Source organism: Taudactylus pleione, unplaced genomic scaffold (assembly GCF_031769625.1).
Source record: "Taudactylus pleione unplaced genomic scaffold, aTauple2 ptg000201l, whole genome shotgun sequence".
Classification (NCBI taxonomy): domain Eukaryota; kingdom Metazoa; phylum Chordata; class Amphibia; order Anura; family Myobatrachidae; genus Taudactylus; species Taudactylus pleione.
Window position 1 is genome coordinate 26,009,650 of NW_028284603.1, and position 13,229 is coordinate 26,022,878.

Here is a 13,229-nt window from a genome sequence, read left to right on the forward strand (position 1 = left end):
GCCCCCTGTAGTAATCCCCCTTGTAGTTCCCCCTGTAGTAATTGCCCCCTGTAGTAATCCCCCCTGGTAGTGCCCCCTGTAGTAATCCCCCCCTTGTAGTTCCCCCTGTAGTAATTGCCCCCTGTAGTAATCCCCCCTGGTAGTGCCCCCTGTAGTAATCCCCCCCTTGTAGTTCCCCCTGTAGTAATTGCCCCCTGTAGTAATCCCCCCCTTGTAGTGCCCCCTGTAGTAATCCCCCCCTTGTAGTTCCCCCTGTAGTAATTGCCCCCGGTAGTAATCCCCCCTGGTAGTGCCCCCTGTAGTAATCCCCCCCTTGTAGTTCCCCCTGTAGTAATTGCCCCCTGTAGTAATCCCCCTGGTAGTGCCCCCTGTAGTAATCCCCCCTTGTAGTTCCCCCTGTAGTAATTGCCCCCTGTAGTAATCCCCCCCTTGTAGTGCCCTCTGTAGTAATTCCCCCTGTAGTAATTGCCCCCTGTAGTAATCCCCCCTGGTAGTGCCCCCTGTAGTAATCCCCCCCTTGTAGTTCCCCCTGTAGTAATTGCCCCCTGTAGTAATCCCCCCTGGTAGTGCCCCCTGTAGTAATCCCCCCCTTGTAGTTCCCCCTGTAGTAATCCCCCCCTGGTAGTGCCCCCTGTAGTAATCCCCCCTTTGTAGTTCCCCCTGTAGTAATTGCCCCCTGGTAGTGCCCCCTGTAGTAATCCCCCCTTGTAGTTCCCCCTGTAGTAATTGCCCCCTGTAGTAATAGCCCCCCCAGTAGAGAGAAAAGTAGTAAGAATTAAAGAAAAAAATATCACTTACCTGAAACTCCCGCTCTTGGTCCCGCCGCTGTCCGCTCCTCCGGCCGCTTTGTATGGGAGAGACGTCGTCATGACGACGTGTCTCCCATCACCCACTGCGGGAGCCGGAAGATGGCTCCCGCAGTGGGAGCAGTAGCAGCCGCTGAGAGTCTGACAGACTCTCAGCGGCTGCTGATTACACCAAACACGCAGCTGCCAGCTCCGGCGGCTGTGTGTTTGGCAGTGTGTAGCGCTGACCGAACTCCGTCCGGTCAGCGCTACACTTGACTCGAGTATAAGCCGAGGGGGTACTTTTTCAGCACAAAAAATGTGCTGAAAAACTCGGCTTATACTCGAGTATATACGGTAACTTAATTTATGGACATCTATTGTTTGAATTCTTTGCATGTGTGAATTGCATGGATTGTTGCTGACAATTTCATTAAAATACCTCCATTACAAATATATATACTGAGAAAAATGTTGATGTGTTCAATACATATTTTACCTGCTGTATGTTCTTGACCTAATTGAATCACGAAAAAAAACCTGACAATTTCTGAGCGGTTTTTGCTAAAAAATGTTAGCTGGTTATGTGGTTAAACAATCTAACTTCATCTCATACATACATTCAGTCCATATTCTTGTTGTTTTTTATAAATGCATCTTTAATCTACAGTATATTCAGAGTTTTACTACTGTCAGTTTAATGAGTACACTGTTTCAATAACAATTAAGAAAAATCTAAACTATTTTATGACATTTGTTACAGATCTAAATGCTGATATTTTACCAGGCAACGGGGAGTCCTGAGACAATACCCTTGTGTAGTATTGTTCCAGCCAAATTTTCCATACTCTTTGTACAAATATTTTTACTAAAGAAACAAGACAGAGATCACTTACATGTTTTGCAAATAATTTCTCGTCTGGTCTTGTCAATCATGGAGGAAATACCAGTGTTTAAATACTGGAAGATACGTAAAGCACATTTGACAACTGCAATTACCGTATAGTAAAATTAGAGCAATATTACAGGCGGACCATGAGAACTTCAAAAGTAGTAGAGATTCTTAGGTTACAGATCAATAACCATGTAAAAATAATAAACATGATAGTACAACACAAAATCTCTTATTCTTTGTAGAAAGCCAAAAAACAACTTTGAACGATAATAAAATTATAACTTCACTGGATGCGATTTTATTGCTGAAGTTGCTGTATACTTACAGGGACAGTCCCAGAATTCTATCCAGCTTTTTAAATCTGATATCACTGCACAACAATGAAAATGTTTCCGATGTGAAAATAGTTACTTCTAATTGATTTCAGCATGCAAAGAATGAATATGACATTTTAAACTCTCAGTTAGCTCTGAGGGCCTGATTCAGACCCGCTCGCGTGCGCAGGACACTCGCAAGCGGGTCAATGGTGCCCTACTGCGCATGCGCACTTCGTGCGCATGCGCGCGACCCGGCTAGCGACGGGGTAGCCGTCGCTCCGGGTCTCGCACCAAAGGGGGCGTGCTGTCGTTGTTGATTGACAGCACGCCCCCTTTGGTGGGCGTGCCGGGGGCGTTGCTGCCAGACGGAGGTGTTCCCATGGGAACGCCTACCGTCTGAAGCCGGCCCCACTGACATCAGTAGTGATGTCAGTGGGAGTGATTTTGGCTCTGATAGAGCCAAAATCACTCCAGGGCTTGCGGCAGTGAGACCCTACCGCAGGGTCTCCGTCACAAGCCCGATGGTCGCGATGGTCTTGACCATCGCGACCATCATCATGGACGCTCACTATAGCTGTGGGTGGTCACCCACAGCTATGCGAGCGTCCAAGAGGCCGCTCCATTTTCATGTAGGAGGGCCCTGATTCAGAGCGAGCGCTCTGGTCAGAGCGTCTGGCTCTGAATCAGGCCCTGAGTTACGAGATATAGCCCATTTATGACGATGTAGGGGTATTCCTAGTGAAGTGGGCAGAATGGTGAGAATCTTACCAGCAATCTGCGTTCCGTGCAGAGGGGGCGGGGCCTAATGACCCAATTAAATGAATCAGTTATTTGTCCCCTCCCCTATTCAAATATATGCGTTTCACGGGATTACCCACACAAGATAACTGTGGTGCACTGAGTGACAAGCATAGTGAGCGATTCCACCAAGACATTTCAGCAATGGAACAAAGATATCAGGGTAGGTGAATAATTACTGTTGGACAGTGACAAGAGATGCCCCAGAAGAGGAGTACAAGCAACAAGCAAAGAAAAAGCACCCCCATGAATAGGCCACTATATTAGATAGTACTTTCGTATGTTGTATGTTTGTTTCGTATGCTGTATGTTTGTTTCGTTTTGTATTCTTATTTGTGATTGATTAAATTAAAACAACTGTTATTTATTTTCTATCAAGAAAATATCAGATTACTTTAAAATAGTTTTTCACTATGACTATATTACTAATGTACATACAGTATAGTGCAAGTAGCGTAGCTCAAAAAATAGAGCTAGTAAAAACATTCTGAAATCATTTTAGTTTTTCTTGACCTCAAATTAGTAATGTATGACTATTTTTAGAAAGGAAACAAATTAAAAGTATTAATTTGTTGTACAGTGTATTTGGTGAAGTTCACTAAGTGAACAATAGATCCTGGGTTTTTTCATTTCTATTGTGCCATCTGCAGAAAAACATAAGCCTCTCATTTTCTGAAAACATTTTATGTGTTGTAGATGCCCCTCTCTTGTGCACTTCCTTCTCTGCGCTGTATGTTCAGAGCCACCTTCAGGGGTGTCCGGGGTTACCTCTGCATATGCCCAGTGCTGGATTATGGGGATGATGTTACCAGGCTTCCCAGAGAGGCACTTCCACACCCCCTTGGGAATCACAGTTTTTATGTGTTTTTATATATGTATATTTACTTGTTGTTAGTAAATGTTTTTTTTCTTGAGAGGTCATTTGTGTTTATTTGATAACAGGTATATGTGCTAGTACCAGAATGAATTTTACACATCAGCGCAGTCACGTTATTTTTATTTTTTGTTTTTTTGTTTTAAGACTGTATGGCATTCAGTCTGCACTGACTTGCAGCAGGTGTTATTATCAATATCGCAAATTATATATTCTATAAAATTTTTAGCGCCGGGACTGGGGATCCTATTGTCCCATTGTGTGTGCTTTGTGACTTCCACAACCCCTTCAGCATGTAAAGATAGTCCATGCTTTTGCAATGAGGTGTGATCACGCTGCGAACACTAGGTCAACAGCATGGTGTTTGTTGAATATTAACCTAGTTCATAGTACTACTTGTGTATGGACAATTGCAGTGTATCTCTTTTTGTAATTACTGCGTTTTATGTACAGAATACTGTATTCATTGTTTTATGGAATAATAATTTAGTGTGTACCGACCTCATAAACGATGGCACCCAGCAGAGTGCCTGCATCGGCAAGTGCATACACACCTGCCGATGCCTGCAGTGACAGTTGGGGTCATGTTGCATTCAACAGCATGGCTTCACTAATGATATCACCCATTAGACTTGCATGCAGGTCCGATTGGTGATGTTACTGACGACGCATTGTGCATCATTAGTGACATTGAGTGTACACACTAGAGCAGGGATGGGGAACCTTTTCTCTACCGAGGGCCACTTTGATATATATAACATTATTCGCTGCCAGGTGCAGGCCATGCCCCTTCGCGTGATGTTACATGGGATGGGGCCACAATCGCCGATGGTTACAACAATGCCCTAAGCATCCTGAGAATGCTCTGGGGAGCTTTAAAGGCAGTGGTGTGACCATCTGAAGCATCCAGGCGGCACTGCTGCATAGATTCTGGCTGCAGCGTGCCAATCTAGGCACCCTGCTAGTCAGATGAGGCTAGCAGAAAAAATCTCTGAGGGCCAGACCAAATGATTCCGAGGGCCTTACACATCCCCCAGGCCTGAGCTTGCCCATCCCTGCACTAGACGATGTGCCTGATTTGTCGTCCGATCCGGCCGGACGGGATGACATATCGTCTAGTGTGTACCCGGCATAAGTTTACCACATTGCTTCCCAGAGGCCTTTTAATGGAGTTGACGTCATGCGTCTGTGCAGCAAACTCCTGGAAGTATGGTTCACTGAGAAACTGTGTTAGGCACATAGGGGTCTATTTACTAAGCCTTGGGTGGAGATAAAGTAAACAGAGATAAAGTCCCAACCAATCATCTCCATTTTTCAAACACAGCCTGTTACATGGCAGTTAGGAGCTGATTGGTTGGCACTTTATCTCCATCAAAGGCTTAATAAACTGACCCCATAATAAATGGGGTGATAGAGATTAGTGAGGCTTCTGACATGACCAGGGGGGGAAACTGGCACACTTTCTTTAAATATTACTTTTTTCATTGGAAGAACACTTTTTTTACATCAGTAGTTTGGGGACACTCTCATGATGGTATAAATCACTATAAGTTTTGTGTAAGCATACGCATGACATAACTATTATTTAATAAATAATATTATATATAAATTATGGTGATTCCACATGAAAGAGTAATGATAACAAATCCTTTAAAATAACTCTAGAATCAGTTCTCCAGTTTAAAATAAACATATCAGTGAAGATAAAAGCTGTAAACCAGGAGTATTTTTGAACAATAATACATTCAATACTAATTTTTATATTTTTATATTTAGGTCACTGAAATCACTGCATTTTAATATTAAAATCACATGAAATAAAGTGCATTTGCAGAAATAAATAACATGACTTTACAAACTTATTCCTGACTCTTACGTTACAAAGTTTGCAACAGTACAAATGCTGTACAAACGGTTAGAGACAAATAAATTCAAAGATCGTGTCATTGATTTTTTTTCTATGAATAGACTCCTTTTCCTCTACTTTGAATTGAGCAAAAAGCATCAGATTTAGATGTATGATATGCTACAATGTTTCCTTTCAGTGGAAGAGTGAAGAAAATGTGCTTTATTTTCTACACATTCGTGTCACAGAATTCCATAGTTGTTGAAACCAAATAATCATGTTATTCACTGAAGGCAGCGCTGCTATCAATCTTGGTAACATGGTAACAACTGGCTTGTATTATTGTCATTATAGTGTACAGGAGCAGACTATTTTGAATGAACAAGTAATGTCTTCAAGTGGAACCACAGCAGACCAAACTAGTTAATCAATGTATTTTCTAGTAACTGCTTGAAATATATGGGACGCATAATCAGAATCACCAAGTGATTACAGCATTTTAAACACTGACACATTTTTATAAAATAGTTTCTAGAGTCTACAATAACACATACAGTGCATTTGTTTTCCATTGTTGCAGTGTGGGCGGCTGGGTCAAATATAATAAAGAGAGATGGAAGGGAAGCAAAGAAATACTTTGCATAACCATATCAGCTAATCAATACGTGTACATATACAGCAAATTACATTAATTACTCTGTAAGTTTCCAAATGGAGGTGGGACCAATTAAGTGGCTGCTATGTATGTAATGGAGAGCTTAGAGCGCTCTCTTTGTGTGACTTAATATTTCCTAAAGTTAAAGTCTCCCTCATGTGGAGTACAGGGATGAGATCTATAAACTGGATTGCTTGGGACAAAGGGTTTTCTGGATTACGGTGTTACTCTTTTTTGCTGGAAGCACCATGGCTAAAATAGACACAATTACATTTAAAAATGACCATTGTTTAGCAGTGCTCCTCACAGCGACTTAGGTGGAAGCACTTAGTGATCATGTCAGTATATATAACAGTAACACTGTACAGCAGCAAGTATATACGTTTCCATATATCTGATATTTGGAACTGTCTGGATACAGGATGCCATTAGTTCACTGTCACTGTCATGTTAACTAACTTAAAATTGTGACTGAGGGGGTTACATGTCTGGGAGAACCAATCACAGGCAGCAAGTCTTTATTGCAGCTTGTGGTTTATTCTCACACTTACAGTACTTCCGTCCGTATGACTGGAGCTACACTACTCCTACTAATACCATTAGATTGAAGAGTCAATAATAAATACTTTGGGGCCCAGTTATGAATGAGTTTTATCATACGCATTCAGTTTTAAACCTCGTTACATATGATAATGGTGCTCTAGCCAATCAGCTCCCAACTGTCATCTGTTTGAAAAATGACATTTGGGAGCTGATTGGCTAGAGCACCATTTATCATATGCAACGAGTTTTAAAACTTGTTTCATTTGATCAAACTCATTGATAAATGGGCCCCTGTATGTGATAAATAGGCACACACAGTGGCGTAACTAGGGTATTTGGAGCCCAGGGCAAATGTAAAAATAGAGCCCCCCCCTATGTGCGTGCACCGAAGGAAAAATGGGCATGGTCAAAAGGGGCACGGTCATTTGAAAATGGGGTGTGTCAATATGGCACACATACCCCTTTCTCATCACTCAGAACATTCATTTCCATTCCATATGCAACTTAACCCCAGTAGTGCTCCTTATACAGTCCCCCCTATGCAGTGCCCCAAGTCTTATGCAGGCCCCCAGTAGTGCCCCTTATACAGTCCCCCCTATACAGTGCCCCAAGTCTTATGCAGGCCCCCAGTAGTGCCCCTTATACAGTTCCCCCTACGCAGTGCCCCCAGTGTTATGCAGGCCCACAGTAGTGCACTTATACAGTACCCCAGTAGTGGTCCCTCTTATGCAGGCCCCCAGTAGTGCCACTTGTACAGTGCCCCCAGTAGTAATCCGCCTTATGCAGTGCCCCACGTAGTGGTCCGCCCTATGCAGTATCCCCAGTAGGGCCCCTTATACAGTGCCCCCAGTAGTGGTCCCCCTTATGCAGGCCCCAGTAGTGGTCCACCCTGTAGTGGTCCTCCCTATTCAGTGCCCCCAGTGCAGTGTCCCTTGTGCCTCCAGTAGTAAGCTGCTTATATAGTGCCCCCAGTAGTAGACCCCCCTATGCAGTGCCCCAGTAGTGGTCCCCCTATGCAGTGCCCCTTATATAGTGCTCCCAGTAGCAGTCTCCCCCTTTGCAGTGCCCCCCAGTAGAAGCCCCCTATACAGTGCCTCAAGTAGTGGTCCCCCCATTAGTACCCCCAGTATAGGTCCCCTCCATTAGTGCCAGCAGTATAGGTCCCCTCCATTAGTGCCCCCAGTATAAGTGCCCCAGTATAGGTCCCCTCCATTAGTGCCCCCAGTATAGGTCCCCTCCATTAGTGCCCCCAGTATAAGTGCCCCAGTATAGGTCCCCTCCATTAGTGTTCCCATTAGTGTCCCCAATATAAGTGTCCCCATTAGTGCCCCCAGTATAGAACCCCCCCTCCCAACAAATACACACTGAAAATAAAACAAATAAAAGAAAAATACTTACCTGAATCCACGCTCCGGCTCCCGCCGCTGTCCGCACGTCAGTCCTCCCGGGCTGGAGCGCTCTGCATTATGGGAGAGACATCATGACGTCTCTCCCATTACCCACTGTAGGAGTCGGAAGGGAGCCGGCTCTTGCAGTGGGCGCTGCAGCAGTCAATGTGAGTCTATCTGACTCTCATTGGCTGCTGTTTAACACGCACATCGCCGCCAGCACTGGCGGCGATGTGTGTGCAGCAGCAGCCAATGACAGTCTGTCTGACTCTCATTGGCTGCTGATTAACACACACATCGCCGCCGCGCTGGTGGCGATGTGTGTGTTAGAATGCACAGCTTGAGCCCGCCTGCCACCCTCCTCCTGGCGCTATTGGGCAAGCGCTTAGGGGAAGGGAAGGGGCTCGGCTGTGCAGCACAGGACCGGTGCTGGGAAGCCTAGCGCCGGTCCTGTGTAAATGTGTAGTGCTGACCACACTCACTGCGGTCGGCGCTACACTGGGTAACTAGGACAGGTCGGTACGCCACTGGGCACACGCTAAGGATTAATCTTAAGATTGGCAAAAGAAGTGATCTTCACTATCAGAGAAATGATAATAAAGTAAAATAAGCCCCACTCAGTTTACTGTTTTCCTTACGTAAACATGATTAATTCTGTCTAGTGCAAACGTTCCTAGAGTGTTTAACCCAATTTAAATGAAATTACGGGCTTGCTGAGCAGAGTAATCACTGAGTTATAAGTGAAAATAAACATATTGTTTTTGCTCATGCTAATAAGGTTTTAAGTCACACAGAAATGTAAAAGAAACGAGGTCATTAGGATCAATTAATAATCATTATATGTAAAGAAAGCATATTTTGCAGTTCCTCTTGGCACATTTCCTTATTCTGTCTTTATTTTGTTAGCATTTCACTGGTTTATCATTAAAGCCACAAATGTTAATTGCTTTATGCATAAGATGGTTTAAAGAGGTTCAGTTGTAAAAACAAGAGCCCCTGTTCTGTGCATGATTTCCCCTTTGTACCAATGTGTGTGTATAAAGCACTAATTAAAGTGTTGGAAAATTCCCAGTGTGTTTAATACAGCAGGCCATGCATAGATTTATCCTTGTGAGAGCAGAACTCAGATAATAATAATAATAATAATAATAATAATAATAATAGTAATAATAATAATAATATAATACATGGTTGCTTGGATCTCTGCTAATTATAAATGGAAGATATTTAGTATAACGTAGCTACTATACAATGTCTTTGTTTCTCTTTCCCAGAAGTTTCAATACAAACTACTAACATATCAGGGAAGTGCTGAATTTTGCACGGTAAGTGAGAAATACCATAATAGCAAAACAACTGCCAGGATCCCGGGATATTTTGCTTCAGAAGATCTTACAGTATAAGAGGTTTAATACTGTGTGGTATGTTTTAAGGGAGTTATCCAATGCATTATTTTATTAAACTGTACTAATAATATGCTATATCAGCAAGACAATGATATACAATATTAATAACATGCTATATTGTAATAGTATTATGTTGTATTATAATAAGGTCACTACTATATTTTTAGGGGCATCACACTGGATCCTTGGCCCCAAATTAACTTTGCAGAAAACCATCTGAGGACTCACTAACTCACCAACAGTAAAGCTGGCCACACATCTAAAGATTATCTGTCCAACCAGCCAACTAGTTGATTGGTTGGAATGAAAATCTGGTAACGTATGGGAGTAAATGATGGTCAGCAATTTGCTCCTGAAAGCCAGAAAACAGATGAAAATGGTCGTCAAACAAGTTTGTTAAATGTTTGATCTAAAGAATTTGTTCAAAACTTGTCTGACCGACCATTTTCATCTGTTTTCTGGCATTTAGGAACAAATTATTGATCATCTTTTAATCCCATTGCTTACCATATTTTCATTCCAACCAATCAACAAGTTGGCTGGTTGGATGTAAGTTGGTCTAGTGTGTGGCCAGCTTAAGTCTAATGTATTGGCTCTCTGCGGATTGTTACAGGTAAGTATAACTTCTTGTTTTTTTCCTCGCCCTCACAGAGGTAATACTCTAAAATTTGTGCAGCTGTACATTGGATCTCACACTGAATTGAAATGGCCATACACATAGAATCCGGAAAAAGTTCCGCACCTACTTGTGTTAACCCACTGTTTGTTGACTTCACTATATATGGGTTGGGTACGAGATGCCGGCTCACAGGATACCAGCAGTCAGAATCCCGACACCGGCATCCCAACAGAGTTAGGATACTGCTAGTATCCTAACCTTCCCCCCCACTGCCTAAACCTAACTTCTCCCCTAGTGCCTAACCCTAACCCTCCCATCTTAGTGCCTAACCCTAACCCTCCCTCTCACCGTCTGGATGCCGGCCATGGGATTCTGACAGGTGTCGGGATTCTGGCGCCAGTGTTCTAAGCACCGGCATCCTGACTGTTGGGGTTATAATTACATTATATATATATATATTTAAAGAATGTAAACTGGAAACTCTTCCTCTAGAGAGGCGGACCGGGTCTCACACAGAGGGATGGGGGGGGTAAGTTTTCATTACACTTTCTATTTATTTGATCGTTTGTGTGAAGTTTGATTCAGTTTGTTGTCCTCAGGAAGGGATTTTTGAGCCCCAAAACGTTGACTGCAATAAACACCCATTTGGGGGTACACGAAGTACAAGCCCCTGGGTGCCACCTCGTTTCTTGGATAGTATGTGTTGGGGGAGCTGACCCCCTAAGCTGGCACCAGAGCAAGTTAGCATTGCTCATTGCCATATGAAAATTTGAGTGCCTGAGCGCAGGATGATATATATATATACATATATATATATATAGAGAGAGAGAGAGAGAGAGATATGTATATCTATATATACAGCACATACACACCACAATAATTAAGGAAATCACTCCACAGGAGCTCATATTATTTTTAATCAAACACTGTCCTTAGTCCTTACCTTCAAACCATGGTTCCAGGATTCAATAACCATTTACAAAAGGGTAGCCTGATAGAAAAATATAAATGTAAAAGTAATATGAAAGATTGTAAGCGTAAACCTGACTTCAGGTGTCATACAGAATTCTTATGAGACGACCCATGCATTAGCTTAAATTTACTGTATTAGTAACCCCAACTGACTAATGGGATTGTGCACTCAACTCGACACGCTATCACAGATTGGGTTTGAACCCCACCGGAATTTCCACTAGCCATCAGTAACCGCCTGTTACTGACTCCGCCCACTGCATAGTGGGCGTGTAATGATGCTGCCACCACCAAACTCCTTCAATCGGGGTTTGGAACCGCTTCTTACGTACAACCAGGCTCCTACCTCCGGCACCTGGAGCTGCTTCTGCTGCATATGCATCGACGAGCTGTGGTCACACCTCCTGGTGTGTGTTGACTGATTCCCCCTGATTCCTCACAATGAACCAGGCTGTAACCGGTAGCTGACAGAGGTCTTGATCTTGGGAAAGCTTGGGCTCAATCCAGAACAGCCGGAGAATGGAATAGCATCAATCTCAATTCTGTTGTCGCAGGATTCAGATGCAACAGTAGTCAGGCAAAGATGTTTATTGCTCAATAGTCTTGAAAAAGACTCTTCCCTCAGCCTTAAGGGGGTACAGCATACAGAGATGTTACAGCAGTCTTGATGTTCAAAAGATACACACATACAGGACTCACATGCCCTTCTTTTATGCCACTCCAATACACATTACCACAGGGGGTAAGTCCGCCCTGAGGTTTTCAACCAGTCAACTTAAGTGCATGTGCTATGCATGTGCCTGAGCCCACCTGATGTTTTAGTCAACATCCAGGAGTCGGCTCATCTAGGGCTGGGGGAAGCTTCCCTCCAAAATGGACTTCCAGGAATCTGCTAAGGGACCAAGCCTGCCTGAATCTGTATTCCAGAGGTGGGCAAGCAGGGTCCCCGGGTAAGGTTTCCTGGCCATAGACGGGAAGCTCTTTTTGTGCTTCCTGAAAACAATTAGCTGGTGCCAGCTCCCCATGCACCTCCTCATACCACTCTCAGGCATGAGGCTGCATAGGTGGAAAAAAATTTCTCTGGAAGAAGCTGGAGGATCCAGCATCCCACTGAGGACTGTGAATCCCCTGGCCTTACTAAACCAGCCCTGCAGTGCTGGGACACTGGGAGCCGAGCTCCCAATCCCTAGCATAGAGCTCTCAGCTTTGCAGCCTGGGACCATGCCCTGCTGCAGCAGCTTTACCTTTAATCAGCAGCGCTCAGCTGCTGCTCCCCTATCAGCACTGGGGGTACAGGGAGCTGACTTTCCCTGTACCCCTGTATTCTGCTTAGTAGTGCTGTTGGTGCTGGCAGCCAAGCTCCCAGTCCCCAGCGCCCAACCAGTTAACTAGTGCTGCACAGGGACCCGGCTAGCCCGGTCCCCCTGTGTGCAACACTTAGCCCTGCAGTCCAGGTTGTGCTCAGTCTGGCCCCCTCTCTGCATGAGGGTATCAGGAGCCAGCACTCCTGCCCACCCATGTGTGGCTGATCTACCTTGGAGGCTGGGGTGCCGGGAGCTAAGCTCCCAGACCCCAGCGGTCAGGGCACAGTCCCTTCTGCCACGCTGCACTGGGAGCCAGCTTTCCCTGGTCTCCCAGTGTGTGGCCACTCAGCCCTACAGTCTCTGGGAGTGGCCCACATACAATCCTGCAACCCCGGGTCCTGGCTGCAGTGACTGCTTGCACACCACCTCCACGTGCAGTGCATATTGCCGCACTGTGGAGCTGGGGTGCCAGGAGCTAGGCTCCTATTCCCCAGCATGGAGCACCCAGTGGCTCCTTACACCAGTCTCCTGGTGGGGGGGGGTGACACATTTCACCACCGCGGCTGCCGGAGGAGAAGGTCCGGGGCAGCAACACATTAAGCCAGTACTTGCCAAACACTTGGTGCCTAGCACTGAGCACACATTTAAAAAGGGCGCCTAGCGCCTACAACATTTCAAAGATGGCACCATGGCACTGGGTTACCTCCTTCAGTGCAGCGGCTGCCATTAACCACGTGCAGGGGGGTGCGGGGGGTGCTGGCTGCGGGACTGGGACTCGGCCAGAGGGATTAAGAATGTTTCTTGCTTCTTTGACTAAAAGGGCTCAT